The following is a 26851-nucleotide window of genomic DNA, read 5'->3' on the forward strand; positions in this document are numbered from 1 at the left end:
TACCAGCTCTTCGTACATTTGTGAGTGCAAAACATTGACGAGAAATTAATACCCCAGAATGTACAGTCCATTAACAGTGTCTTTGCCCAAGTCCATAGGTAATCTTCTGGGATGTTCAATCTTCTACCACCTCGACCCACTTGCCTCGTACTCTACGAAACTTCTTCGTGCACCCTCAGGCCGCATATATGGGCCGCTCCTGCACAGCGCACAAATGCACCCCCCTGTGCCAACGCGCAATTGTGGGGGCAGTCGGGCCCAGCCAGTTGGCCGCAATATCTCTCTTAGCCACCATCAGAGCCGTGTTTAAGCAAAGTTTCTCAGCTCTGGAGCCATCCAATCCCTCGGTAATACCCAGGAGTACGTTCATCAGGATAAGGGGGACCACCCAACCCATAACCTCTGTGAGTTCCCTTGTTACTGACTCCCAATAACGCGTAATTGTGGGGCAGAGCCATACCATATGATAAAAGTCGGCCTTTGGGTATTCGCAGCAGTGACAGGATTCATCAGATCGGAGCCCAGCGTGATGAAGTTGCGATGGTTTGAGGTAGGCAGCATGTAGGTAGTATATTTTAACTAATCGGAGCCACGCTGAGGCAGTGACTGTTTTGAGAGTCATCAGCGCGTCCCTCCAATCAGCGTTGTCCAGGAATCCAAGCCAACCCTCCCACTTGCCCTTGAGATGGGATACAAAGTTGGGGTTGTTATTTGTAAGGGAACGATAGATGTGGGAGATCCCCCCCCCCTTTCCCCAAATTTCCAGTCATGACCTTGGCTTCGGGTGTACTATATTCGGGTAAGGAGGTCCCCTCTGAGATGTGAGCGTGGAGGGCGTTGCGCAGCTGCAGGTAGCTGTAAAACTGGGAGGCGTGGAGGGAGTACAGAGTTTGTACATCTGGGTAAGCGCCTATGTGGCTCCCACCCCAGACATCCCCAAGCTGTGAAATCCCAAGCTCTAAAGCCAGAGAGAGTGGCAACATCCCTGAGCCACGTTCCGCACCACATTGGGGTATATCGGGTTAATTTGCCCGACCAGTTGGTGTGACGCAGGGAGACTCGCAAGGCTAGAAGCACCCTACGCGTGACCTCGGGCAGTGTGTGGGAGATAACGTTCCCGTATAGCAGCCCCTGAATATTGGAGAAACTCAAGTTGTGTAGCTCTAGGCGGTACGCCAGGTCTGACCAGCCACCATTAAACCAGTCATGCACGGTAAGAAGCAGAGTCGCCAGATAATATTGATATAAGTTTGTCATTCCCAGAACACCATCAAAGAGCGGGATCTGGCACTGGGTGAGGGCCAGCCTTGATCTCTGACCTCCCCATAAAAATGTGGTGGCCAAACCGTCCATCTCCCGGAACCATGACTGTGAGAAGGAGATGAGTGTGTTTCCAAGCAAGTAGAGAAATCTTGGCAGGACCATCATTTTAAAAAGGGCTATTCTGCCCATAGGGTTCAGTGGCAGCGTTTGCCATTTAAGGAGGTGAGCACGAACCCGCTTCACTAGAGTGGTGACGTTGAGAGACCAGGCGGGAAGGAGGGTCACCCAGATCCCCAGATATTTGAACGACTGCCGCCGGAGGGGAATCGACGACTGCCAATCAAAGCACATTTTCGAAAGATGAAGAGGGACCAGGACTGATTTGGCCGAATTCAATCAGAGGCTGAAGATTCGTTCAAAGAAGTGTAGGGCTTGGAGGCACTGAGGTCCCGATCGAGCTGGATCTGATCAAAATATCAGAACGTCGTCAGCGTAAAGGGCAATCTTACCCTCTACCAGGCTGGGCAATTGCATTCCTGTGAGAAGCAGATCATTGTGAATAAGAGAAGCAGAAGGCTCCATCGCTAACACGAAAAGGAGGGTTGAATGGGGTCACCCCTGTCTCGTGCCCCCTCCTGATGGGGAAGGGGCGCAAAAGGGCGCCATTGACTAGTACCTGGGCTTGTGGTTTACAATAGAGTGTCCTAACCAGGTTGCGAAAGTGGGTCCCAAAACCCATCTCTGACAACACTGCCTCCAGATATCGCCAATCCACCAAATCAAATGCTTTCTCTAAGTCTATGAGGAGCAAAGAGAGATGGGGGCCAATTGTTGCCGATTCGCGAGGTGGAGACGTCTAAAGCTGTGACTGGTTCCCCGGGAAGGCATGAACCGACATTGGTCTGGGTGGACCAGCTCATCCAGTTAGGGGCGTATGCGATTAGCCAGGACCGAGGCGAATATTTTCAGCTCCGAATTATTGAGGGAAATGGGGTGATAATCAGAGCAGTGGGCCGAGGGAGGCTGAGACTTAAGACTCAACACAATGGTGGCCAGATCCATCTCGGGACAGAAGGAGCCGCAGTCAGCCGCTTTATGATACACCTCTAAGAGGTGGGTACCCAGCGTATCTCGATAGGACGCATAAAACTCCTGCGGGAGTCCGCCTGTCCCTTGTGTCTTACCCGAGGACAGGTGTGAGATAGCATCATTAATTTCTTCCAGGCTGATTGGAAGATCTAGGTCCTCTGCCCAGGATTCACTGAGCCGCGGAAGGGGGAGGTGTTCAGGCTAGAGAAGTTCCGGGAGTGTGAGATCTGGAGACTGCACAGAGTAGAGAGTAGCGTATTAGGTGGCAAAGCACTGGGCAACCGTCACGGGGGTCCGTTGGGTCTCCCCGTGTGAGTCAATCACCTCAGGGATAATCCGATTGGCTACAGGGTAGGTGGCCAAACAATGCAAGAGCTTCCCATTTTTATCTCCCCACCCATACACTTGTGCTACAGAGGACCTCCGTTGCAGCTTAGAGGCCTCCAGGGAGGCCTCTCTGATCTCATCCCTGAGAAACGCCAATTTCCGATCCCGGGCCTCTGTTCTTTCCCCCGGTGGTTGGGCTTCAAGCAGGGCAGCCTGGGCCTCCAGAAGTGTGAGGCGGGAATGCGGTTTCGTACGTTGGAGTTTGAGTTGGCCTTTGGCAAAGCCGCGGATGGTGGCCTTACTGGCTTCCCATAGAGTGCCAGGAGATGAGACCGAGCTCTGATTAGTGGAGAAATAATGACAGAGTTCGTCCCCTATCTGTTTCCGGAAGTCTTTGTTCTGGAGGAACCAGGCATTTAGCCTCCAGATCGGGCGCGAAGACACCGAGAGGTTCCCCTTCTGCATAAATACTGACGAGTGGTCGGATAAGCCCCTGGGAAGGATGGTGATGGCCTGAATTGACCGACAGTCCAAGGCCGGCAGGAAGAGATAATCTAGCCTGGCATATGTGTAGTGGGAGGCTGATTGATGAGTGAACATACGAGTGGTCCGGTGCCAGAGCATCCATGCATCCCTGAGGCCCAGTGTAGCAGCCAAATTCGAAAGGAGGGCAGACTGTGTAACTCGGGAGACAAAAGGGGCCACCTCAGTGTCAAGGCCTGGGTCCATAACCGCATTGAAGTCTCCCTCACAGCTACTAGTGTGGCGAGGCGCTGAAGCGTAGAGGACAGCAGAGGGGGGAGGGGGGTATACAGCAATTAGGTTCAGGGACCGGTCTCCAATGCTTACCTCCCAAGATAACAAAGTAGCCCCCAAGGTCATGTACTACTTTACGCGCATACCAGAACCTGCAGCCCCCCTCAACCTCCCCATCCCCCCCCCCGTGATCCTTGGGTAAAACCAGAGTGCTAGAGCCCACCATAGCCATAGCGCGCCAGAAAGGGACAGTGGTTGCCTACCAGGTGGGTTTCCTGGAGCATCAGTATGTCCACAGCGTGGGCATATCGCAGGACCGCAGTACACTTGACCGTATCCAAGACGCCCTTAACATTCCAGGAGATATGAAGCGATGCTATCCCGGTATAGCTGTCAGACATGGAGCAACTGGGCAACCCAGCTTGGACAGTGGGTGCGGTGGTGTATTTGTGCGAGCAACAGGCGCAAATTTACAGTGCCGGTCACTGTGCACTCGTTTTGGAGCTGAGCAGAAGTGCTGGTGCGAGAAACAACAAAAACAAACAATACAACTCAGGACAACAGTCCACCCTCCCCAACCCAACCCCCACCCTATACTTCAGGAACAATAGCATCTGTCGCCCTAACAGCAGAGAACTAAAATGGAACCAAACTAGAACGCTTGGGAATGGGAAATCGTGGAGGACCCCTACTTATAGCAGGATGTGCATAATCAAGTCCATCGGGAATTGAAGTAGTGTTGAGTTGATGCGCTGCCTCCGGCCGCTGAGCCAGGCCGGGCAGGAAGAGATGAGTTCATGCGGGGCCCATGAGAAGCGTTGGGCAACTTGAGAGATCTATATCCGGCAGGTCTTACAGCGATGTCCGAGGCGAGGCACCCCCAGGGTCAGAGCGACCTGTGGAGCCAGATCTCCACATGACCACGGAACCCGCGCGGAGCAGCCCAGGCACAAGCTGGTGAGAGGGGCCCAGTGATGAATCCAAGCGGGCTCACCTCTGACCACGGCACCTGCGGGAGCGGTTGCGTTGAGGCTGGGAGCCCGGGACCTACGGGTGGGCGCTTCCAGCTGCACTCACAGGTGATGGATTCCGGTTGCCGGCCTGTAGGGGGCACTCCTCTGTGGCCCTTGTCCATGCTTCCTCAGGGGTATCAAAGAAGAGGGTCCTGTTGGAGAACACAACTCGCAGGCGCGCCGGGAAGAGGAGCCTGTATTGTATGTTTTATTTACAAAAAGTGAGCAACCCAAGTATACCCTTGAGGGCTTGGGTAATGAAAATGAATGGGTGAAGATGCCTTCAAGGGAATTTATTTCATGCGTACTTGATTATTTAGACTAATTGTAGGAAGGATCGGTTAGTGATCCTTGTTAAGAATCAATCAAAAACTGTGGAATTTCAATTCAATTTAAACAATTTGTTTCAACAAGACACAACATACAAAAAACAACACAAGGTGTATTAGAAAAATATAATTTTATCCAAAAGAATTTTTAAAGAAATCACTTCATATACAGATAAGTGAACAAACAGAAAATTAGGACTGTGGGTACACACATAAGTAAATTAATACGTGACTCAACAGAACCTAAAAAACACCTATCCCAAATCACACTGAATAAAACAAGACAGGGAGAAGATGAAATGTCGACGTTTCGGTTTCCTATGAATTAATTACGGAAACCATCTTCAGGACTGAAGTCAATTGGGATCTGTATAGAGAAAATTGCAATCTGACTTCCTAGCACTGCCCGACTATGATTGCTTGAGGGCTGCCACGGTCTAATTTCAAGGTGGAACCGCTTCTATTTGGTATGTTAGTTGACTTCTTGACTTTAAAAACAAGTTTGTGGGCTTCGCTATATTGATGCTGGCTTTTATTTAAAAGAAGGGAGGTTTCTGGCCACACCTGTTGAAAAGCGGTATGTTGAATGAAGCTTGGACGCGGTGAGCAGAAACTAATACCGGTACATAGAGAAGTTTTTTCCACATGGAGAGTTCAGACACAGATGTGTAATCAACCATACGGCGATAATCTAATAAAAGTAAATTGCAGCGTGGTAAATATTTAGTTCAAGATAGTTTATCGCTGTTCAGCTGCTTCACATACTGCTGAACAGCGATAAACTATCTTGAACTAAAGCATCAATACAGCGAAGCCCACAAACTTGTTTTTAAAGTCAGAAGTCAACTAACATACCAAATAGAAGCGGTTCCACCTTGAAATTAGACCGTGGCAGCCCTCAAGCAATCATAGTCGGGCAGTGCTAGGAAGTCAGATTGCAATTTTCTCTATACAGATCCCAATTGACTTCAGTCCTGAAGATGGTTTCCGTAATTAATTCATAGGAAACCGAAACGTCGACATTTCATCTTATCCCTGTCTAGTTTTATTCAGTGTGATTTGGGATAGGTGTTTTTTAGGTTCTGTTGAGTCACGTATTAATTTACTCATGTGTGTACCCACAGTCCTAATTTTCTGTTTGTTCACTTATCTGTATATGAAGTGATTTCTTTAAAAATTCTTTTGGATAAAATTATATTTTTCTAATACACCTTGTGTTGTTTTTTGTATGTTGTGTCTTGTTGAAACAAATTGTTTAAATTGAATTGAAATTCCACAGTTTTTGATTGATTCTTAACAAGGATCACTAACCGATCCTTCCTACAATTAGTCTAAATAATCAAGTACGCATGAAATAAATTCCCTTGAAGGCATCTTCACCCATTCATTTGTATTGTATGTTGACAGTGCGCAGCTTCTGCTTGACCTCTTCAAACGAGCAGCGCTGACACTGGACTTCGCGAGTGTAGTCTGGGAAGATCATGATTGCATGATTGTCATATTTGAGGTGTTGCTGTTTACGGGCATCGGCCAAAACAGAGTCGTTAACTTTAAAATTGGGGATTCACATTATGACCGGTCTGGGGGGTGTCCCCGGAGGCGTCTTAGGAGCAAGTGAACCATGGGGAGAGGGAGCCCTCGGGGAACCATGAGCCCAGCCACTTCTCCACAAAGTCTGCCGTCCGCCCTGTTTTGCACCCTCCAGAAATCCCACCAGGCGAAGCTTGTTGCGGCGGGACCTGTTTTCTGCATCCTCCGCCTGCAGATGTAGCTCCTGGGTGTGAGACTGGAAACAAGTGACTTGGCCTTTAAGTTACTGAACCTCATCCTTCACGGTGGAAATGCGGGATTCGGTTTCTTTAATCCGGGCCTTGGCGTTTTTAAGGTCCTGCCGGATGAGGGTAACATTGACCCGGTCTTCCGCAATCTTTCCCTCTACAGAGGATTGCGAGGGATGGATGGCCTGAAGGATGGTAGATAAATCCGCAGCAGGTGGGGCATCCTTATCCGTGTTCCCTTCAGTCGCCCCAGAGTCCGTGGTGGTGAATCGGTCCATTTTAGTCTAGGTGGCAGGGGTTTTGGCTGGCTTGTCTCGACCATGGCCGTTACCCAGCAGGGCAGGGGGCCCAAACGTGTCTCCTACAGAGGGCTTCTGTGATGGAGGCCCACAGTCAGTCCCGGAAGCCACAAGAGCAAGTCAGCAGCAGGGGGGCAGTGGAGGGGTCCTTTCCCAGGACCTCACACCGCTTGGTGCACGCGGCCGGCTCCACCTCCCTTGAACTGTACCTCACACCGGAGGCAGCGCGATGGGGGTCCGGTCTCGAGGTCAGCAGGGAGCCCTTAGTGGAAGACCCACGGTCAGCAACGGGAGCAAGTCGGAGGCAGGGGGGTGGTGAGGTGGTGGAGGGGCCTTCTCTTAAAACCACACGCCGTTTGATGCTTGCTGCCGGTTCCACCCCCCTCCCCCTAGGTGCTAATTCTTGCCAGGCCAGCACCACAGAGTCAAACCATAGGGCCCAGCAGGACCACACGCCGCCATGCAGCACAGTCCCCCCCCCCCACCGCCAGGCACTCACCGGAGCTCCGGAACCATAGCCCAGTCGCAGGCCGCCTAAACACAGGATCCGACCCAGGAGGCTCCCCAAGCGTCCTGCCCCCAGCCAGGGAGCCCTCGTTGTCAGGAAGGAAGAAGCAGCACATATATCCTCCGGAGCAGCGCAGACAGTTCCTCAGGGGCCCCCTCTCCAGAGCACACTAGGAAGGAACCGGGAGCTCAAGACAGTAGATCGGGTCGGGAGATCGGCACAGCAGAGCCACCATCTTGATATCCCCTTGAGGCCCAGATCTCGGCCGGGGCTGCCTGTGGCCCCAGGATGTATCCCACACCGCTTCCCGGGAAGGCCATGGGACGAAGGTAGGCGGCTCAAGACAGTCCTGGGTTTTCCGTGGCATTCAAGGCACTTCAGGGCCCGCCCGCACCACACAGCAGGCAGTGCCGGGGCTCAAGGCAGGTCCGGGGCACAGGGCAGATCAGGTGCTCACCGCCGCTCACCACATCAGGGCCGCCATCGTAGTTCTGCTGCAAGGCCGGCTCCGGGAGCAACATCAGACTGCGGCTTTCAGGTCCTGGCAGGCCATCTCCAGTTCCCCAGGCAGTAAGGTATTCACTGGCGTCAAAAGGGCGGGGAGCGCCCAGCACTGCAGGGCTGAGCAGGGTGGTCCGTGCAGCCCCCGGGAGACCCACCGTCCATACCCCACAGTTGGCAGCTCTGGTGTCCAAGACAGCTCTGGTGCTCGAGGCTCAAGGCAGACCAGGAACTCACCACCGCTGCAGGCCGTCCTCTCAGTTCGGCCACAAGGCCGGCTCTCGATGCAAGACAGATTGTGGCACTCAAAGGCTTCCAGCGCCCGCCCGCACCACACAGCAGTCAACTCCAGGGGTCAAGGCAGCTCCGGGCCTCTGCAGTGCTCAAGGTATTCAGGGCCCGCCCGCACCACACAGCAAGCAGCTCCGGGTTCAAGGCAAGTCCGGGGCTCAGGGCAGATCAGGGGTTCGTCGCCGCTCACCTCCGCAGGGCCGCCATATTAGTTTCGCCGCAAGGCCGGCTCCTGGCGGGACAGCAGATTGTGGCATTCAGAGGCTCTCAATGTCACCTCCAAACAGGATTCCAGAGCCCGGGGCAGTCAGGCAAGCAGGTCTGGGGTTCAGGGACATCCTGATGGTGGCCGATTAGGAGCTGATGACAGAGGGTCCAGAGCACTCCTAAAGTGCGACCGCTATCTTGACGCTCCTGGCCATGCCCCTCTAGGTAGCGGATTTAGCATGTCCGTCTCTGCTGTACATTGTCTTATAGCCTCGTTTTCTGGCTACTTCCCAAAAGCAATTTTTCCACATTCCCTGCTGCTTCCGCACAGGTGTTTTCCACGCATCTGCTTTGTGTTCATTCTATAACACTCTCAAAAGGAGTGTTCTCTTAAGGATACTCGCTTTTTGGGTCCCGGGACCTTTAGGTTGGTCCCGACTGTTTCCACTATCGTGCCTAGCTCCATCTCCTCCTCTGTCTTGCGGGGGACCGTTGTTCCCCCGGGCGAGGGACGGATGTTGCTTATGGGCCTGGACATTGTCCTGTCCAGTTTTGCTTCCACATGTCTGTTGGTACTTTTCGCATGCCCTAGTCTATTGTTGTGTTACGCTTCATTTTTGAGCGTCTTTCTTCTTATTCAATGTCTGCTGTGCTCCTACACAGTAGTATCTTGCTGGCAACGTTCCTTCATGTGGTGTCCATGGTCTTTGACCCGGTCTGCTTGTACTACAAGTTCTTATATAGGTTTCCGGCTTGCCTGGTCTCCTTTTGCTGGTTGCCTTCTTGCTGTTGACTCTCACATATGGACTGTTCATGCTACACTATACAGAGTCTTCGCTGTGCTTTGTGTGGTTCTAACGTCCACACGGTCTACTTATGTACTTTCCAGTCTTCCGTTTGACTATAGTTCTTACTGGTTTTGGGCACATCAGCTGGTTGCCGTCAGCCCTTTCACATATCTGTGACAGACCGACTATGTACTGGTGTGTCTCCTGTTTCTCGTACCACCGGCATTTTCTGGCCGTGGGTTGGCATTCTGCCACTTCTGTCACACGTATTTTTGCTGGTGCGGGTTTCAACAGTGCTTCTTTCTGCTGTTGTGCATACTGCACCGGTATGCGCTAACTCTGTCATACCAGTTGCCATCTCTCTGGGTCTTACTTACAGTCGGCACGCCGGATCTTGCGGATCTATCAGACCCTAGGTTCAGTTCCACTTCTTGCGAAGTCCTGCACTTTCTCTTTCACACCTACATATCTAGTATGTGTTTTCTTTTTCTCACCCGGTATACATACAGGGGTTTTCATGCTGTTCTTGGACATCTTGTGGTGCCTTTGCCTCCCCATGTATTCCCCTCTTTTATGAGCTTCATGGTCTGTTGTGGCTGCGCTGGCTTGCGGTCCCCACTGTGTTTCGTCACCTTGTTGACTGCTAAGTTCCCTCAGGAACTTCATGGGGTTCAGTCGCACACCCACCTCCTCTATGTGTATGACTTAGGTATCTATTCTAAGTTAAGGAATCTGCGGCTAGATGTCTCTATCAGATGGACAAGTTACTTACCTTCGGTAACAATATATCTGATAGAGACACAGTCTAGACGCAGATTCCTTAACGCCCGCCTGACCTCCCCATTCTGGGAGGACCTTTTCAGGTGGGGTTTTCTATACTCGCCTCCCTCTGTGTGTGGCTTGCCTTTCTACAGGGTGACTTTTTCACTTCACTTCGACACACAGTGTTCATTCTTTTTTCATTTCTCTGCTTCACCCGTTCACGTAATTCGTTCAAGTCTATCGGCTCTGTCACATTCTATCGGTCTTTTATTGGGGTTGCGATATCTCTTCTGTTGACGTCTTATGTTGAAATTGTCCTCAATCCTATGTTCTGGACTTGTGGTCCTTCGCTGTTATACATTATAGTTGCAGGCTGCCATGCTGTTTTTTCAAATCTTCCTCTAACTCCACAGGTAGTTGGGCCTTCGCATTTGTGGGGGTGCTTCTCAGAGCGGTGCTCTGCTCTTCCTTCTACTGGTTTGCAGGATAGAGTGCCAGGCACTGACCTTTGTGATTCTATTTTTCTTCAATTTTTGCACACTGTTCCCATATTCTCACAGTTTTTGGTGGTGGCTCCGCGTTGTGGCGCGGAAATGTTTCTCAGACGGAAACTGAAGTCAGCATCGGGAGGGGCCTATATGGCACCGCTGACATCACGTCCGTGGACGACGTCGGGCTGGAGCCGTGCGGGCCATCCCCAGCACACAGAGGTTCTGCTGTGGAAAGTTTTTCGGATCTAGTCTGACGCATGGGGATATTATAAGTTAAGGAATCTGCGGCTAGACTGTGTCTAGCCGCAGGTAAGTAACTCGTCCGACTATGACATTGTCTTCATAAAGTGTCATCAGATGCTCCTCACCCCCGAAACATAGCCCCCTCACCTCTGGGTCGTCCCTTATTCTCAGCGCGAAAGGCTCCATGTAGAGCGCTAACAGGAGCGGAGAAAGGGGCACCCTTGTAGCGTGCCACGTCTGATTAGGAAGCTTTCGGAGTTCCTTCTGTTAACTCTGAATGATGCTCAGGGTCTATCGTACCCACTCAGCACCCACGAGCAGAAATTGTCTCCTCATCCAAAACTGCACAGAGCTTCTGCCAGATAGGGCCAATACACCCTATTGAATGTTGAGCTAATGGGCTACAGGAACTTTTGTAGAAGGTGGCTGAGAAGCCATCTGGGACAGGCGATTTGTTAGATTTTAATTTAGAGATTGCGGACATGACCTCCTTGATTCTGATATGCGAATCGAGGTCCGTTGCTTATTCCGCCTTCAAGCTAGACACCTTCGCTCCTTTCAGGTAGTTAATGTTAATGTTAATGTTTACAGATTTATAGAGCGCATGGCTGCCCGTAAGCGTCCCAGCGCTAGTGAGAAAAGAAGAAGGTGAAAGGGAAGTGAGGTTAGGGAAACAGCCATGTCTTTAACAGTTTGCGAAAGGAGAGCAGGTTCGGTTGAGCCCTGACATCCAGTGGGAGAGTGTTCCACAACTTGGAGGCGTTGTAGGAAAAGAGACGGCCGCCTGAACGTGCTCTCTTAATTCTGGGTACTGACGTGAGGTGGAGGTGGGATGATCGAAGAACTCTATTGGTTGTATGGGGGGTAATGAGGTCCTTCAGTATCTGGGGAGCTTTTTTATGCAGAATTTTATGTACAGTGCACAGAGCTTTAAAATGCACTCTTTGTTGAATTGGTAACCAGTGGAGGGCTTTGAGGGAAGGTTTAGCTGAGCAGTAGTTACGCGTGCCTTGAAGGAGACGGGCTGCCGTGTTTTGTACAACCTGGAGTTGCGAAATCACTTTTTTGGGGGCTCCAAGGTACAAGGCGTTTCTGTAATCCAGGCGAGACAATATTAGACCTTGAATCAGGAGTTTTTGAGATTGAGGGGGCAGCAGTGGTAGGATTTTCCTGGAGGACCGTAGGAGACCAAAGCAGGTGCCCGTTGTTTTTCAGGCTTGGGCAGAGAAGGTAAGGCCTTCGTCCAACCAGATCCCCAGACTCTTGATTTCATTCTTGGGGATTGGGGGGGGGGGGGGCATACAGGGGGGCCATAGGGACTCAGGACGGTAGTGGGAGGGGTTGCCCAGAATCATGATCTACGTTTTTCCACTTTTTAGTTTCAAATGGGATCTGTCCATCCATTTGGATGTTTCTCCAAGGCAGGTGTAAAGGTCAGGGGAGCGGGGGCTTCGCTGACTAAGAGATACTACCATCTGAGTGTCATCTGCATAGGAAAGGAGTTTAATTCCTGATGCAGTGACAATCTTTTCCAGGGGGGACATATAAACATTAAAAAGGGTTGGGCTCAACGATGAGCCCTGGGGACCCCACAGTGTATAGGAATGCTTTTGGAAATGAAATTCCCGTCTACCACCTGGAAGGATCGGTCACTCAGAAAGGAGGTAAGCCAGGACAAAGCGACCCCTGAGATTCCCGTATCCTTGAGCCTGTGAATCAGAGTGGAATGGTTCACGGTGTCCAAGGCCGCGCTGAGGTCCAGGAGGATCACTGCCACTGACCCTCCTTCGTCCAGAATCTTTCTTGCTTCTTCGACCACAGCAACCATTGCGGTCTCTGTACTTTGACCCGGTCTGAAACCTGTCTGGGAGGATTGGAGTAGACCCTTGGACTCCAGGTAGTCTGAAATTTGACGATTAATTATTTTTTCAGCAATTTTGCTGACTCCTGGCAACAGGGAAATTGGGCGAAAATTGTTTAGATCAAGAGGGTCAAGATTGGGTTTCTTGATTAGGGCTTTAACAATTGCCTTCTTCCAACTAGGTGGCACCACACCATGTGAGAACGAGGTGTTAATCAAGTGGGTTAAGTAGGGTAGGATGGTCGGAGTTACCAGTTTTAAAATATTTAAAGGGGCAGGGTCCGCAGGGGATCCGCTTTTGATTGATTGTAGTACGGATAAAAGTTTGTCAGGGGTTGTAAGAGCAAACTGGTTTAGTTTAGGCGTGTGGACCTGGGTGGGGAATTCCAGAGGGTATGCAGGATCAAGGGTCTCAAAAGAAGTGTCGGGGGGGGGGGGGCTGGGAGAGAGATAAGGATTCTTTTGATTTTGGCGTAGAAAAAATCGGCTAGTTCATAACAATGACTAGTTGAGGGATCCACAAGCGGAGGAGGGTTAGGGAGTTTTAAGAGTTTTTTTACAATTTGGAATGTCTCTCTGGACGAGTTAGCGGATAGCTTGATCTTTTCATCAAAGTACATGGATTGTCAGAACTTGGCTTGGAAGGGAGCTTCTGCGCCGCATATAGCTCCGTTTCGAATGATCCGAATCTAGCTGCCACCACTTCATCCCCCTCTATTACCTCTCCTATCTCTGTAGTCAGGGCCTCTAAAGTGTTTGCCTGTTGTTGCCCTTTAAGTTTGTTAGCTAGTAGTCTCCCCCTCTTATTCCCTTCTGTCTAGAACACGCTTTTAAGACGTAAAATTGAATATTCTGTGTGATCAAGGTAGAGGGCAGCCAGTTGCTTCTTAGCTGTCTCTAGTTGTCTCCATATCCTCGGGGCGCCCAAGCGTTGGCGGATATGCTCGAGTTCCCGGACCTATTGCAGGAGTTTTGCCCGTTTGTCATGCCTGGCTTTAGTGTTCGCCGCAAATATGGCGATTAATACGCCTCTGACTACCGCCTTCAGAGCATCCCATATCATCGCGGGTGAGGTTTCAGGAATATCTTTCACTTCTAAGTAGTCCCTAATAGTTTTCTCTATCTGTTGAACATATTCTGGGCGGCGTAGTAGTCTTCATGTGCGAGGTACTCGGCTTTGAAGGCGGGAGAGCGTGGTGTAGCTGGACTGCGGAGTGATCGGACAGATCTACTTTGTGTAATGCCTCTTGTACCTCCCTGGAGCCCAGGAGGTAATCTAGTTGTACGTAGGATCGATGTGCGTGGAAGTAAAAGGCATACTCTTCAAGTCCGGGTGTTGCCATTGATCTCTCAAGCCCAGTTCCCATATCTAGCGGGTATCCCCGGTGCTAGTTATTTATTTATTTATTTAAAGGTTTTGTAGAACGCGTAGTAACCCTAGAGCATCCCAGCGCTAGACCTGAATCTCAGGGGGGTTCAGCAATGGAGGGAATTATGGGTGAGGAAAGAGGAGGGTCTTTAGTGATTTCCTGAACTGGAGGAGATTGGGTTCTGTTCTCAGTCTCCGTGGAAGGTTGTTCCAGTGTTTGGCCGTGTGGACCGAGAAGCGGCGGCCACCGGACCTAGCTTTTTTAACTCTGGGGACCGCTGGACCGGAGGGCCCTTTCCGCTTTGTAGGGGATGATGAATTCCTTGAGGAGGGGAGGGCCGTTGTTGTTAAGGGTTTTGTGGGCCAGACAGAGAGCCTTAAAGGCAACCCTTTCTCTGACTGGGAGCCAGTGGAGAGACTTGAGAGCTGGCTTTGCCGAAGATCTTGCAGGTGTGCCAGTAAGTAGGCGGGCGGCGGCGTTTTGAACTTTCTGCAAGGTGTTGAGGGTGGCTTCGGGAGCTCCCAGGTAGATTGCGTTGCAGTAGTCCAGTCTAGCCAGGATGAGGCCCTGAATCAGAAGTTTCTTGGCGTTCGCAGGGAGCAAGGGGAAGATCTTTCTGCAGGCTCTGAGGAGTCCGAAGCATGTTCCTGCCATCTTTTTTGCCTGTGTTCTGAAGCTCAGGTCGTTTTCAATCCATACGCCTAGGCTTTTGACCTCTTCCTTGGGAGCGGGGGGGTCACCCAAGCAGTTGGGCCAGAGGTGAGGCGGCAGGGAGGGCCCTTTGTGTCCGAGCATCAGTATCTCGGTCTTTGAGCCGTTTAGTTTTAGTGAGAAGTTCATCCAGCGGTGAACTTCAGTGAGACAACTGTGGAGGTCAGAGGGGGAGTGGTGGGGGTGTGAGAGGGTTACCACCAGCTGAGTGTCGTCGGCGTAGTTGATGATTGATACGCCGAACGGACTGACCAGTTTCTCCAGTGGGGCCATGTATACGTTAAATAACGTAGGGCTCAAGGATGAGCCCTGCGGTACTCCACAGCGGAGGGGGATAACGGGTGAGTGGCTGTCGTTCTCCCAGACTTGGAAGGAACGGCCTGCTAGAAAGTATTTTAGCCACTTCAGGGCCGTACCCCTTACTCCGATTTCTCCCAGTCGTTGGATTAGGGTGAGGTGGTCCACAGTGTCGAAGGCCGCACTGAGGTCCAGGAGGATCACTGCCACTGATCCTCCCATGTCCAGAATGCTCTGGCCTTCTCCACTGCTGCCAGGAGGGCGATGTCAGTGCCCTGGCCTGGACGGAACCCTGTCTGGGAGACCCAGAGTAGGTTGTTGCTCTCCAGGAATAGTGAAAGTTGTGAATAGTGCCCCTGTAGCCTCCTGTCGTTGGGCTGGGCGGTCCAAGTCATTGTGAAACACTAAGTTTAACTCGCCCCCTAGGATCACCCACCTATCCTGTGTCGCCATTATTTCTCCTAGTGCTTCTTGTAAAAACTGTTCCTGTTTTTCATTGGGGCGTAGATAGATCCCAGGAGTATGGAGTGTGGGCCAACGTGTACGACCCCTAATCTCTGCCACCTTTAACACTACCTTCCCCTGGAAGGAGCGCGAAAACAGCAGTGCGACTCCCGCCATCTTATGTGTCATAGAGAAGAAGGACTGCTGTGGTAAGGCTCGGGTCTTCAGCCTGCTCCAGTCCCTTCGCAGTAGGTGTGTTTCTTGTAAGAGGCAGGCATCCGCCCTCGACTGTTCGAGGTAGAACTGTATCTCATTCCTCTTGACCAGGTTGTTCAAACCCTTGACATTGAGGGTCAGTACCCTGAGGTTCCTTGTTGACGATGTCATGTCTGGAGTCTTGCACACTCCATGATCGCGCCTATAGTCCCCCTTCCAGCTATCTCCTCAGGACCCCCAAATGACTTATCACTATCTAGGAAGAAAAGAATGTTCTTGCTCTATAACAGGCATCCCTGGAAAAACCCTGTAACAGTAACAACACAAAACCATAGTCCCTAGATTAGAGGTGGCAGAAACACCACATCCCGTTCCCAGTGGTGCTCTCCGCGTGAGTGTCCAGCTTTATCTTAGATGGTCTTCTCCATTTCTCTACATCTCCCGTTCTCCCGTTCCCCTCCACCTCCCTCCCCCGCCCCCCCCCCCCCGCCACCCACCTCTCAATCTCCATTTAGCCTCAGGCAGGTGTACTCAATATGTTGTCCTCAGCCAGTTTGTCCAGAAGAGCTTTACTTTCTGCTGCCATAGTCTCTTGATCCGGGCCAGAGCCTCTGAGGCCACCGTGGACCCTCCGTCACCTCCATCTGCCATCTTGTCTTTGCCTGCTAGTTTGGGTATTTAGTCGGGGTTCCTCTGGGTTATCTATCTGAAGCAGTTCACACGCTTCGAACAGGGAACGGAGCTGTCAAAGTTGTCTTCGCCATCGAAATACCAATCTAAATGGGTGGCCCTTTGAATAAGCTAATTTTGTGTCTCAAAGGAATGTCGTGACTGGTTGAAACTCTCACCTTTTTTGGAGCATGGAAGCTGAAAGATCCTGGTACAGGTGGAGAGTCTGGCCCTGGAACTTAATTGTCGGCGACGCGCAAGCCTTTTTGAGGTTCTGTTCCTTTAGGGTGAAACTATGGACGCAGGTTAGGATATCCAATGGGCAGGTCTTTCCTGGACCGCAGCTGCCAACTCTGGGTCCTCTCCAGACAAATTGCTTCCGTTGCTGCTTCACCCAGTATGTGTGTGAACTGGTCCACCACATAGTTCTCAATGCTTTCTCCTTCTGTACCTCTGGACGCTCCACATATTTGGATGTTGTTACCTCTGGAACAATTTTCTAAATCCTCCATGTGTGCCTGCAGATCCAGTTGTTGCACTGAGAGGCAGTTGATTTCTTGTTGTAATTGCTCTATTTCTTCGTTTCGTTTGTAAGATCTCTTTTAACAGCTTGGAGGTCCTCTCTCAGACCTGAGAACAGGGTCTCCAGGTAAGAACGTGAGACTGGAGCTTCTGAGTCCTCCGCTGTGGGGGAGGTTGCGCTGCTTGGGCCTCCCTCGTTCTCTCCTTCCTGAGAGCTCCCTGCTTTGATGAGCATGTCTTTATTAGAGCGCCCCCTTTTTCGCTCCATTGCTTCTGTGCTGACTCAGTTCCTATATGGGGGAAAGGCATTCTACATTGAGTCTTGGTCCCCACTCTCTGTAGGATCTCAAAGTCCAGGCAGGTTCTAGGGAGTAATCCCTAGTGCACCCTTTTCTGTCCCCACTCCTGTCATCTGAGACTATTGCAGATGGTTTCCCATGGGAACATTGTGTGTTTTTTTTAGGGCTCGCAAGCGAAGCGAAGCGAAGCGAAAAGCCCTTTTACAGGGGGTTTAAAAATGGACTTGGAAATTCCACACAGCTCGTGCGTGTTATTTCCTAGGTCCATTTTGATTGGGCTTTACATGCGTGCTGTTTTTTTAACAGAACACGCAATAGGCCATAGGCGGTCGCATAGCTCCGCCCATGGCCTATTGGTGTCTGTTACGCTCACCAAAGCCCATATGTATTCAATTATCGTGCCGACACGAGCGCGATAATTGAAGACATATGCCTCGCAGTGGCGCGCGTGGGCGCACCACTCGCAGACGTTTTTTTTTTTTTTGGGATCCATTTCACAGCGAAGCCTGACGTCTTGTCTGTAATGACCTCGTTCTTTTATTTCCCCATACTGATGTGTAGTCCATTGTGTCTTTTTTCTGCTTTTTTTACGGGTATCTGCTGATAAGAAATACATTAATGAGGGTTTCCATGAAGGTGACGACAGAGTGCGCACTGGTTAGCTCCTGAACGTGTATTTATTTATTTATTTATTTGTAAAGTTGGCACCTCTTGAAAGAAACAGACACGATGCGTTCTTGACCCGCCCGACGAACTCTAGCTGTGAGGGATCAAAGGGATGCGGGCCGCGCTGCTGACCTCTGCACCCGGGGGGTGCGGTTAAAAAGTACATAATCAAAAGGCTTGTTTAAATTGTTTATGCAACTTTGTCTACAAATTGTTTTGGGTTTTCGTGCAGGGTTGAAATTCTTTGTATTCACTCCCTTACCCACGCTCCTCTGTAGTGCGCGCGCACCACTGTTTTTTTTTTCTTCAGACCCTAAATACTTTAATTGCAGAAATGAGTACGAAAAGTGTGCTTCGATTGCATTATACCGCCTTTTAATTTTATGTCGGAAGCCGCACTGGAGCAGCTCCAGCCTCTGTGAGTGCCGGGGTAACTAGGAGGCGGGTGGACACATTTGTGCTGGTGCCTTATGAGTACATCTTATTTGAAGCGTATTATCTATCTGTAAGTGTTTGCCTCATAGTGTGAGTACCGCAGTTCCTGTGATCATGTCAGTCAGTGCCAGTACTGGTGACTGTTTGTGCTGATGGTCGTGTGAGTATCTCGCTGTCCGTGTTGCCATGCCTGCCATTGTAAGTTCTAATGACGCTTGACTATCTCTTTTTGTGAGTACCCATGAACACATTTGGCATTGTGCGTACTGATGGGCAGCCGAGTATCTCTCAACTGTCACAGAGTATTCAATAGTCTGTGATTACGGCGCTGTCTTGTTTGTGTGAGCTAGCTTCTCCCATTGATAGAGCGACTCCGCTCAGTGTTTCCTTCATTGTAGGGCCCAGGACGATGGGTGAGTGAGTGCCCATGTGCCACCCCATCCACAGTGCACCGAGCGCGCCTCCCGAGTTCACTTCTACATCGCAGCGCATTTTGTGCCTTACAAATGCCTGATAGAATGTTTATAAGTGTAGACTTGTTGAGTGTTTGGACCGAGGGCCCAGGGGTTTAGAGACATTCGTAGCGGTACCCCCTCCTCACTCTGTCCTGTGGTGGTGCTCAAACTGCCCATCGGTATCTCCCACCACTGTTCACCTCTGACTGCTTTTCACTAGTGTCTGCTTCTCACACCTGTATCTCTGCCACTGCTCGCCTCCGCCTGCTGCTGAACGTGCCGCTGTGTATGTATCCCTTGTCCAGCTTCTCCTCGGGCATCTCACACAGGGCTGGGTCTGCTTTGCGCGCCTGGTGTTATCAAATGCATTATTTCCTCTGCTGCGGTACTTGCAGACGTGTTTGCTTATCTGGCATTGCGACACTGTTTTCCTTATAAACAGTTTTTATTTTTAAAACCCCATGTTGAAAAATCCCGGTGTAGACACCATGAACCCATCCTTTTGCTCCGAGCTTTTCTCAAACTTGTTTTTAATTGAAACCTAGAAAAGCTAACAAGTGAGCTGCAGGTATACCGCGAGGAGCCGCCCCTTTTGCATAATGGAGGTCTGCATTTGCCCACCCAAAAGCACGGACTCAGCACTGACATTGATGAGGCGAGTCTGAGCGCCCTTTACTACAGCCAATCAGCAGCCTTAAACCTAGCGCTGCGTAGGACACGGCTGATTGGATCGCATCATCTCCTTGTGACGTCACTCTCTCCAGGAGTAGTTATGCTTTATGAACTTTCTCATCTGCAGCGATTGCACTGGTTTTACTTCAGTCAGGAGCCAGCTATACCATAGATTTGTATTCGATGATGCCCCTCACCGCTCCCAGATGAACACCTCTTATATCACGGCCGGCTATATAGCACATTCCTACAAAGTGGGCCTTCTTCCAGCATTCCGCGCTGTACGTGTATGAAATACAGAGCTCAGCACCTAATTAGCGCGAGTCTGGTGGGAAGAGCTGAATGGGAACAGTGTTTAGCCCCCATGAGGATTATTTATAGGTCCAGGATGAAACCTGGTCGCCAGGGTGTTTTTGTGTATGCCCATGCCAGGGTAGAGTCGGCGCTAAGCACAGGCCGTAGCCTCTGTCTAGAGAAGACTATTAAAAATAAAATGTGACATTTACAAAGCACTTTTTACAAACTGTTCGTTTCTTTGCACTACAAGGTTACGTGCTGTCATTACCTAAAGTAATGGTAATGCTTTCTCAAGCGTGGAAAGGTTGAAAGTCGGAGTCAGGCCGGCTTTTATGTGAACCTGTGACTGCTGGCTGCTCACAGATTTCTTCAGTACACCTGGTGACGGTCGTATCTGTAATCTGGGGTTTCACACCTGCCCTTCAGGGAGCGTGCAAGGTTCTGCAGCAGAGGCTCAACTCCCGGAGCCATTTTGTGTGACTTACATCTCTCATGCCTGTGCTGTACATTCTGCTGTACATTCTAACGTGGCGTAACTGTTTAGTCATTAATTCACCTCCGTCCTGTATATGGCATAACTGTGCCTCGCCTCCCCTTACCTCCACTCTTGATATTTTTGTATTCCTCCATGCTTGATTCCAGAGGCACACCCACTTCCATCTGCTGACGATGTGGTTGCAGAATTACACGGGACAGTCTTCAAATTGTCGGGATTGTCCCGGGAAAACGGGACAATTCCCACGTATGATAAAAACATTTAAAAAGCTGGAGCGGACGTTGCGCTACGTCCATGACAGTTTTGAGGAACAATTCACGATGCAGCTTCTGTGAAAGCCAGTGACATATTACATTCTTGTTGTGCATGGCTTTAGCTCGGGTTTCCAGTTCTTCTTCAAATGAGGTTCTTTCAAATAGAATTTCAGCCAAATTTCCCTTCAACTAATTCTAAAATTAACGAAACTATAGTGTAGTGATTGATACATGGAAGTTTACCACTTAAAATATTATTAGAACCCGGTTCCCCACTTCCCAAGTCAATCGCTGTGTTCGTTACGCCATTCCCTGGTTGAGGAAGGATAGCGCAACTGTGTTGTAAGGCAGAAGTGACACTGTCAGGCCTAAAAATCTATGTGACATTGAAGAGGCCACCAGACAGATTTGAAAGTGAGTGCTTGTTTTTCTAGTGAGAAGGCCTTATCGCTCCATTCGGCCTAAGGAAGGCCTCCTGTGGGTCGCAAAGGTTGGATTTTCATTCGTCTTTTCTTGCCAACAACGTCTGGCCAAAGACAAGACTATTGTATTTACATACCAAAGCTTCCTTCCGTGGCAGCCTTAACAATTGTGTTTCTTGGTTTCCATCTGATTACTTTGGCAAATCTCCCGCATCCTCTGGTCTAGTTTAGTGTTCCTAAGTTATTTTGCCATCTATTGAGAAGGGCACTTGGACTGTTTGCTTCGTCCTGTAGCCAAGTATGTCTCAGCACCCATCAAGGTTTCGGGGTCCGCTTTGCCTGGAGTCATGTTGTTTTTTTTGCCGAATTTGGTTTCAGAGAATGCAGGTCTCGCATTTACACGAGTTTAAAACAATGGCATTGTAAATGACTGCCTTTTGTATAAGTTTTAAAAACATAGAAAAGGCAGTCATTTACAACGTCAACAGCTCAAACTTGTTTTTATTTTGTTGATTGCAGACAAAGAATGTCCCCATAAAAATCATTCCTGTCGCAGAAGAGTCAGCGCCAGCAAATTAATTAACCACACACTGTTGATTCAAGTCGTAAGCAAACGCATATAACATACCATACCCTATCATCACGTTACATCACATAACATAAACTACTGACGTGCAGGAATGTGCACCTGATCCAGCGCTCTTATAGAAAAACTGCCTCACAAACGGTACCTATCACCTCAATACTCACCATTAATCATGATACTCTTAAACAGGCCCATAACACCAATCAGACAATTTTGAGCAACTGAATCTAGTGGTATGATTTATAAAACTATTCACATAATATTTACAATACTATATACAACTGCAATGTATCATCTATTACAATGGTTTTAAGCATTTGTCATTTAATAAATCACCTAAGGCGATTGGATCAACGGATAGTAACTAGACCATGAATAAACAAGACCAGCTTGTCCTTTCAAATCTAATTTTTATTAACTTTATTCTTCATAAAGAAAGAGCATTTACGTTTAGAATCTTTATTTTATAAGCAAATAAGAAAGCAGCATTTTATTAGGTAATGAATTAATAAACTGACATTATTCAAGCAAGTTCAGAAACATGAAATATTAGCAAATAACAGTTTCCATACCCTAATTCTATTTCCCTGTTTGTTTCTCGCTTCACCTGAAAAGGAAAATATCACTTAAAGTCTGCTGTCCTTATGTGCGCCAAAAGTCCATCAGAACGTCATTCAGGAATCGGGAAACAAGCGTTATGGCCTGCACATGATGTCAGGTTTTATACCTTTCTTCTATCTAAACTTTCTCCATTTTACATTCTTTCAATGAAATCCAGGCTTCTCATTGGCTGAGCCATGTCAGTCCACTTTAAGGTCATTTCTGAATTTTTACCAAGTCCAGGCTTCATATGAGCCCTATTGTCTATTCATTTCCATGTTTCTCCGTTTTCTCAGAAAAGTTACTTTCGCTCGAGTTCAGAACATCACTTCCTAATCTTGGCAGACACCTTCTTCCTGTCCTTGAGCCTTCTCTCCGTGAGCACATCTTATTCAAGTACAGAACTATTCTTTCAATTAATAATGTTTGTGCAGCAAAATATCCCCTACTGCGTAAATGCAAGGCTCCACTCTGGACAAGGTTTCACGTCTGCATCTCTGTCAGCCATATTTTTCTGAGCCACTTTTCAGGCCTCACTTTGGAAACTATTATTAAACGAACACAAGACATCCATTAATTAAAGAATTGAGACCCATTCTGTTACCCTCCTCCTTTACTAATTAACAGGGTTAATTATGTTACGTAGCAGAAGCACAGTCAGGCAGCTTTATATATTTACTTTTCCTTCAGGAACTACGCGAACTCCAAAGGCTTTCGTCACAAAAGACATAACATAAGCACACATAATAAGCATATGCCATTAGTTAAACAGCCGCATTTCATACTGACAAAGACAATAGACAAGGTTAGTTTATTATTTTTCTTCTTTGCGTTTGCAACATAAAGCACATTTGTTTATCCCGCGTGTACTGAAGATTGCATTTTTAAACTAAGTTGATTAATAATTTCACCACATGCTTATTAGTTTAGTTATACATTATAGGAGATTAACTTCACAGGTTAGAACAAAATTTTGCTCTTCACCCTGCTCCATTAACTCCCTCATCTGGTGATTTCAAAATCACCAAACAATACCCAAAATGTTATACATTTTCAACCCTTGAACATGTTTTGGACTTTCTTGATATTAGTATTTCTAAACTTTAGATTCATCTGTTTTTCTGCATTTTTCATATTGAGTTCTCCGAAACTCTTCTAATTCAATCTCTTTTTCTTTTTCTTTTCTGAGTTTATAAATTCTTTTCTTTTCTTTTAAGTGTTTTCTTCTCTTGTGTATCATGCAACTAATTTTCAACAAAAGTGTTAATATAGCTATGATTGTTAAAGGAAAAACTATTTTACCTATAATTAAACTACCAATCTCTTGAAACCAGTGTTCAATTGTTGCAAATCTTGTACCCAAGCGCTCTGTAAAACTTTCATCATCTATTTCATTATGTAACTCAGTTATATTTTTTATACACATTTCTATATTCTGACTCTTATCAGGTATATATGTGCAACAATGTTGAACATGTAATATCCCACAGACTCCACCCTCTTTTGCTAGCAAATTGTCCAGGGCAAGACGATTTTGCATTACCATCGATCTCATGGCAACAAGTTCTGTATCTACTAATTGAAATCCACCTGCGCTATCTGTTGACAATCTGTCAACAATTGTGGACATTTTTCTAATTTTGTTTGCATTCAGGGTTATTCCTACCATAGGTATTAACGCACCAAATATATCTCCCAATATTTCTGAAAAGCTTTCCCTTCTAAATCTACTCAAGTGATTACCAATTTCAAATGAACCCTTTGCATTTCTATCTACATGGAAAATTTTGCGAAAAACTAAACCTACGAAACACGTCCCATACCAGTGGTCCGGGAGACTGTAATAAGCTTTATCCCCACCAATAAAATAAATTCCAGGAAAAATTGGATCTTTGCCTCCTTTAAATCCCCAACCCCCTACAATACAATAGGTGTTTTCACATTGACTTGCACCTACAAAATAATTATCCCATTGGGTATTATTTCTTCTTATACAAAATTTTCCACTAACAGGTTTATCTATGTGAATTACCACATTTTCATTTCTACCATTAATCTTTTTATCTTCCATCTGCCAAAATTTAGACTTAGGGGTCGATTAGGATCGCGGACGGACTTGCGTCCGTCCGCGACCCCAGAGCAGGAGGGAACCTCCGCATGGCATGCGGAGTTCCCTCCTCTGCAATTAGGATGTGACCGCCACCCTGGCGGTCACATCCTCTATTTTTAACATTACCGCGGGTGCAGCTTCAAGCTGCACCCGCGGCAATGTTAAAAATGCACGCATTGCATTTGCATGCAGAAAGAGGCAGGCACCGCGCGGTGCCTGCCGCTTTCTGCATGCAAATGCAGGGGGGTACCATAGGTACCCCCCATGTGCACCCCCCACCCCCCCTTCACCTAGGGGGCCCGCAACGGGCCCCCGCAATGAAGTTCCGTATGCTTTTCCACGGCGGAAAACCCGCCGCGGAAAAGCATAACTCACTGGCCATCCTAATATGGTGGACGGTGTCTGGAAGACACCGTCACCATATTAGAGCTTTTCCGCCGCGGTTGTAATCCGACCCGCGGCGGAAAAGCTGCAGACGGAAACCAGGACCCACCAGCCATCCTAATGTGGCGGTGGGTCTTTGGTCAGTCCGCTGCGGTTTTTCCGCATCCTCGGGGCCGGCGGTGGCTTCCGCCGGCCCCGAGGATGCGGAAAAACCGCAATCGTAATGACCCCCTTAGTCTGTTTCGACATTTGATTTCGATTGTAAATTGCCCTCCTCTTTTCCACCATATTTAAAAACATTTTCTCTTCTGTTCTCAATTTACATGTTAGATTATTTTTAAAAGCATACTCTTTTTTTTTTTTAATCTGTTTATTAGCAGGATAGTTATAGGTCATGGTCTACAATACAGTATATTCATATTTTACATAAAATGTATTCATATAGTATCATCGTAACAATAGGATGCAATCGTTTTCATTTGTTATTTAACAAAAAAAGGAACAAGTTCCAAACATAACGTACCCTCCCTCTCCCTCCCCCCTATGGCACTGCCGTACTTAACATTGTGTGCATACTTAGTTCCGAACTCCTTCTAGATATAGTCATTGCTTATCCTGACCCTGCTATAACCACATTAAGGTTTTACATATTCTTCATATATACTTGACACCTCTCGTGCACCGGGACTACGTGTACCGGTCCCGTCCTGTACAGGCCTGGTACAATGGGGAGCTTCGTGGCGCTAGTGCATGTCATCACTCCTGTTGCATTATATCTACTGTGTGATCTGACTCAACATCACTTCCTGTCTCAAATGACCCCAATACCGCATTCCAATCCAGGGATATGGGGTGTTTCCTAAGCCCCGTACGTTCTTCGCGGTGCAGTGCTGTGCTTTCAGCCCTCCCCCATCTCACCACCTCTGCCCTCCATACCTCGGGGTCTGGTGGCCTAGGCGACTTCCACTTCATCGTTATGGTACGTTTCGCCAGGATCAGGGCCAAGTCAGTGAATCGTGTGCCAACACTCTTTTTCCGTTCTACAGGGCCCAGCCCCAGTATGGTGTATTCCAGTGTGGTGTATGGTTTAGCGGGGACCAACCTAGTCAGGTCATCTTGTACTGTGGTCCAGAAATACCCTATTTTGGGACAGGTCCATAACATGTGTACTATACGGGCATCCTCTGCACCGCATCTGGGACATGCAGCAGATGTGTCGGGGAACATTGTGTGCAGGCGGTGGGAGGTCAGGTATGCCCTGTGTATGATCATGAGCTGTATGAATTTGAATTTCTGGTTTCTTGACACCTTCTTAGGGTATTTCAGAATCCGGTCCCATTCCTTATCCCTGAGTGGCCTCCCAATATCATGTTCCCATTTATCCCTTAAGGGCTGCAAGGAGATAGCCCTGCCCTCCCTTATACCGTGTGTTATCCATCTGGTTAAGTGGCTTCCCGATCCCATCAGGTATTGCACTGTGAGTAGTGGGTTTGTGGGTGGCTCTACCCCGTCATGAGTCCACACCTGGGAGATGTAGCATTTCACTCCCGCGTGTAGCAGGAATGATCCTCCAGGCGCGTGGTGTGCATTTCGAAAGTCTTCAAATGCCATAAGCCTGCCCTCTGCAAACAGGTCCCCCACTTGTGTCACGCCCGAGTCATGCCACTCCGTAAGCATTGGAGTCGAAGGTGTTCTCAGGCCAACTGGGAGTCCCAGAAGCGGTATCGTAGGGGCGTAAGTTGACACGCTAGACGTATATTTCACCGCCTTTTTCCAGTAATCGATCACTATTCGGAGCAGGAGGGGTGTTGACCTCGGGACTTCCGCCTTCGGGAGCAGCAGGACGTGGTTTTTTAAAAGCATACTCATAAGTAAGTTCACTAGTCACTAAGAAAAATTCCCTCATCTGTTTAGCATATTTCACTTTATTCAAGCTTTCTACAATTTTTAAATATGCAAAAATCTCACCAAAGTCTGAATAGTAGTATTCAAGACGTCCAGTTTTATAAAACAAACTAGCTATTACACTACATGTTACACCGTAAGTTAGAGGAAGCATATTATAAGTGACGCCCTCCGACACAGAAGTTGGTAATTTCACACAAACATAGGAATCTTTTGCGTTCATCACCTTAACATATTCGGAGAAAAGTCTTGAAAAAGTATTTCTAGAAAAATCTCCCACAGATCTATCTTGATGTTTATGTACAATAACTTTATCAGGGTCATCAATTTTGTCATGATTGACCACAGCTTTACTAGTCATGTTAGCTTTATACATCTCGTTATCTATTCCAAAAGGAAAAATGACAGCTAAAATTAACCAAACTAAAATTATCAAAATTACACATATTAAAGACAATTTGCAACATCTTCTGAGAATTGAGCATCTCAAATTATTATTATAAGAAGGCATTTTTACTAAAAAGAAAAAAATAAA

General features: G+C 48.3%; 1 protein-coding gene across 1 annotated transcript in view; it reads left to right on the forward strand.

The window, feature by feature from the left end:
* The window catches only part of TASOR2 (transcription activation suppressor family member 2), a 911282-nt gene that overhangs the window by 723267 nt on the left and 161164 nt on the right, over nucleotides 1-26851 (forward strand). The gene's annotated exons all lie outside the window — the stretch shown is intronic.

Source organism: Lissotriton vulgaris, chromosome 1_1, assembly GCF_964263255.1.
Source record: "Lissotriton vulgaris chromosome 1_1, aLisVul1.2, whole genome shotgun sequence".
In the NCBI taxonomy this organism is placed as follows: Eukaryota; Metazoa; Chordata; class Amphibia; order Caudata; family Salamandridae; genus Lissotriton; species Lissotriton vulgaris.